At 59.6% G+C, this 4365-nt stretch overlaps 1 pseudogene; it reads right to left on the bottom strand.

Moving 5' to 3' along the window:
* Positions 1-3445: 3445 nt before the first annotated feature.
* LOC102852239 lies at positions 3446-3982 on the bottom strand (annotated as a pseudogene).
* Between the last annotated feature and the right edge of the window lie 383 nt (positions 3983-4365).

Genomic DNA, 4365 nt, shown 5'->3' with positions numbered 1-4365 from the left:
TGAGAGATGAAAAAAGGGGCCTTGGAAAGAGAGGAGTCTGGGAACTGGGGTGCTGAGAAGTCCAGAAAGTGATGAAATGTTGGGGTGGAGACCTTGAAAGCAGGAGACTCTAGCAGGTAGAGAGATGGGGTCCCAGGAGGTGGGTGTTGATGACATTGCCAGCACCCCCATTCTATTTCAGGACCATCCCTGGCCCCAGCATCTGCTCCCGTCAGCAGTCCTCAGCCGTCACCCCCATCCCAGCCCCACCTCGGGTGACCCATTCTCCTGGTCTTGGCCCAGGCGTAACCTGGGGAGGGACACCCACCGGGGACAGAGGGGGCCACAGGCCAGGTTGCCACCTGCTCTCCACTGCCTGGGGAGAGACCCCTCACCCAACCACATCCTGGTGAAAGAGCAGCCTTGCCTCCTCCTCATCACTGCCGTCAGCTTGGCCATCACTGGACGAGGTCACAGGCAACAATGTCTGGGGAGAGACGGCGGCCTGTGACCCTCCCAGGTGGAAGGACAGGGGCAGAGATGCCAAGCGTTCACAGAATCAGCCCAGCGGGGCTCTGGGACACTGCTCCCTCAGAACATAATCTCCTAGGGGGACACAGGACAGAGGCAGGGTATGGGGGGAGGTAGGGCGTCTGCACCCCCATCTCCCAAGGGGCCGGGTCACGCATCATCATCACTTACCACAGGGAGACATGCATTTGGGGGTGCCTGGCCTTGGAGGGGTCCCCATCCCTGTCTCCCTAAATCAAGGAAGAGTCTGGGGGTCAGGCTGGACCCCCTAAAGTTCAGCCTCTCGTTCCCCCCCACTGTTTCCCTCTTGGGTTGTAATTAGCTGGGCTGTCCTGGGGCCACTGACTTGCCTGTGACAGCTTGGTGTCACTGAGCTTGTGTTTCAGACATCGCTTTAATGGGGGAGGGGGGTCTCGTGTCACCATCACGCTGTGGCCACGGGGACACCGGGGGGGGGGGCTGGTTTGGTACTTACTTTTCTTTTTGTCTCACAACAGGGGGGTTAAGTTCTCGGGGGTGAAGGAGCCGCTCGGGGCGGGCAGGCCTGGCTTTATAGGGGCGCCCGGACGTGCGTGGTTATTAATAGCCGCGTCCATGGGACCTGTGGCTTCATGTCCAGTTTTGGTCAAGATGCGACAGCTGTGGGCTTACTGGCCCCAGCCTGGTTCCAGGAGAGGACACCCCAGATGACCCACGGCCCAGCGGGCAGGCGGCCATTCAGCGTGACTTGGCGATCAGTCACACATGGTCTCAGTTATTGGTGGCGTTGCTAAGCCTGTCCACTCGATCCTACGTGTGGCTGCTCCTCGTGACACAGACTCTGGAGTTTTCCAGGCTGTGGCCTTTCTCCTGTGGTCCTGCTGGATGGGGTCGAACTGCTGACTCGGAGGGTAGCAGTCAGGCGCAAACCCTCAGCAAACTCAGGAAGCTCTGCCAAGTTCAAGCTCAGGGCATGACTCTGGGGACAGGGTGTTGGCTCCAGGGGACCACTGTGGCTTCCTCAGTCACCTCCACCCAGCACACATACACGTACACATACCTACACAAACAGTCTGTGCTCTTCTGTGCCTTTCCTGCTCCTTCCACAGCTCAGGGCCGAGGTCTAAACACAGCCCACCACCCACCCTGACATGGTCACATGGTGACGCAGGGCAGGAAGCTGCAGCAGAGGGTGGCCTTGGGCCCCAGGGGCCGGAGTGACAGGTGGTGGAAGGAGCTGGATCAGGGAGTGATGGCTATGCCATCAAATGTCAGGAAGTCCCTGATCTTGGAGGGGGGGGGAGCGAAACACATCTCAACTTTAAAAATTTTGTTTAAAAGGAAAATCAAACAAGACTCATGCCCGTGGGGAAATGGAATGGGGTGCCTGACGTGACATCAGAGGATTGACTTCTCCAGGGTGGTAACGAAGGGTTGGGGCAGCCCATCCTCAGAACATTCCAGAGTCAGAGGTGGGGCAGAGCAGCAAGGGCAAGGCTGGATCCGTGCATGGAGCGAGGGCCATGAAGTCGGGCTGAGGCTGGCACTCAGGGCCACTTGGCGGGCAAGGCTGGCCAGGTCCCATGGTCTGAGGCCTCCCCCAGCAGATTGGGGTGGGGGAGGACAGGGAAGGGGTATAAACTCGAGACCCCCATAGGTATTCTGAAACCCCAGGACACAAGCAGGTCAAGGTAACTGCACTTTTATTTTTTGAGCTCAGTCGGGAGCGCACAGCTGGCCATGGAGGGCCGTCCTGCACTCGTCCACGCAGGGGGCAAAGTTGGAGCCGCAGGCAGCCGGCCCTCGGGCGGTCAGCTTCACCAGTCCAGCATGCATGCGATGGCGGCCTCCGGTGGCCAGTCACGGTGGTGCACCCACAGCCGCTGGAATGCAGGGTGGGCTGGCCATCGGCTGGCCCCCCAAGGCGGTGTGTGGGGGTGATTGTTGAGTTGCGTTGGCCGGCCCCTGGACAGTGATGGGGGCAGTCTGTGCAGCCCACACCTCTAACAGACTCAGGTGTGGGGACACTTTCTTTTGAGTACTCAGACATGCAAACATCCCAAGACTCATCTTTCAGGTGAAACTAGGTGATAAGGCCGAGGCCAAACAGAGCCTTCAGGGCCTAAGACAGGAACAGATTTGCCCAACAGCGGCAGAGAGGTACACAGTGAGGACAAGGGTGCTTCCTGAAACCACCAGGGAACCAGGAGGGGCTGATCCCTCTCTTCCCTCACACATCTGCAGGAGAGCAGTGCAGAGACTAACCCCGGTCCATAAATCGGGGTGGCTGGCTCGCAGTCTTCTATCTCCCTGGCCTCTAACTGCCCAAACTTCCAAGACCAGCCAGAATGAGCCCAGTTCTCTCCCTCAACGGTGCCCCCGTGGTCAGGGTGGACACACAGCCATAAACAAGAGTTGTACGGAACAAACGGAATAGGAGTGGTCACATCTGCCCCTGAAGAAGTCCCGAGTCCAGGACTCCTCAGAGCCCGCTCCCCTCGGCTCCCCTCCAGGTGCTTCCCTCACTATGGTGACAGCAGTGGGCGTGGAGCTGCCAGACAGTAATGTCCACTAGGCTCCACCGCTCTGGGGCTCCCTGGTGATACAAAAGCTGGGTCCCAGAGCCGGGTGAGGACCCCACTTCACTGTCTCCTGCTTGCCCCACCCCCAGGCTGGCTGTGAGCATCCACGCTCCCTGGAAAATCCTCACCAAGCACCTTCCGTGTGGATCGGCGAGGTGCGGATGAGCTAGAGAAGGTCCCCAGCCTGGAGTCAACAGTGTGGAAAAGGCTGCAGCGGGTCCCCAGGCCGGAGTCAGTGAGGAGGTGGAGGGACAGGGCTGTGGAATGGTCCCCGAGGGACAGCCAAGGCTGGCAGAGTATCCAGCTGGAGTCTGTGAGCGGGTGGAAGGAAGAGGCCAGTGGAGGGTCCCCCGCAAGGACTCCAGGCTGAGAGCCTAGCGCAGGCCACACTCCCCGGCCTGCAACTTCTCCTGCTCCAGCGCACGCACCAGCTCCTGCACGAAGCGCATCTCGGAGGCCACCTGCTTGGCCAGCGCCTCATAGCGGTTCTCCAGGCGGCTGAAGCGGCGCTTGAGCCCGCTGGCGCCCAGTAGCGCGCCCTTGGCCTCCTCCTGCGCCTGCCGCTTGAGCGCCTCGGCCTGGTGCAGCTCCTGGCGCAGCCGCCGAAGGTCCTGGCCGATGCTCTCGTGCTCCTCCTTGTACCAGGCCTCCTTCTCCTCGTAGATGGCCGTCAGCGCCTCAATGTCCTCGCGGAACACCCGCTTGCTGTGCTCCAGCTCACGCAGGGCCTCCTCGGCTGCGGCCACCTCCTCCAGCACCTTGGAGAAGCGCTCGAAGTTGATGTAGGTGTTGTTGGGGGGCATGCTCGAGTGTGACTTGATGGTGTACTCCTTGAGACGCGTGGTCTTCAGCCGCCGCCGCTCAGGCTTCCGGCCACTCTCCTCACTGCGCACGTTACGCCGCTTGATGGCCTGCAGTGGTTAGAGGACAAAGGAGTGTGGAGAGGGGCCGGCAAACCAGGCCGTGGGCTCTACCTGGCCCTGCACCGAAGTTTGGAAATCAAGTTTTATTGGCACACAGCCATCTCCATATTATAGATTTACAATGTCAGTATATCAAGTTTTTTGTTGTTGTTTTTTTTATTTACAAATTTCAATTTTACAATTTTCAAATTTACAAATTGGCCCAGAGACGGTCTCCCCACGAGGGGTCCACAGGGGCCCTGTCAGATGCTTCTGAGGGGTGAGCCCTGCCAGGTACGCACATGGATCACCCACATCCCTGGTCTCGCAGCTCCAGTGGGTCTACGAGTGTACCCCCACTCACCCATCCTGCTGCAGTAAGGCACCCCTCA

Source organism: Elephantulus edwardii, unplaced genomic scaffold, assembly GCF_000299155.1.
Source record: "Elephantulus edwardii isolate Elephantulus edwardi_28Jun2011 unplaced genomic scaffold, EleEdw1.0 scaffold01859, whole genome shotgun sequence".
NCBI lineage: Eukaryota > Metazoa > Chordata > Mammalia > Macroscelidea > Macroscelididae > Elephantulus > Elephantulus edwardii.
Note: the sequence above shows the minus strand (reverse complement) of the source record. Positions and strands in the feature narration are given on the sequence as shown.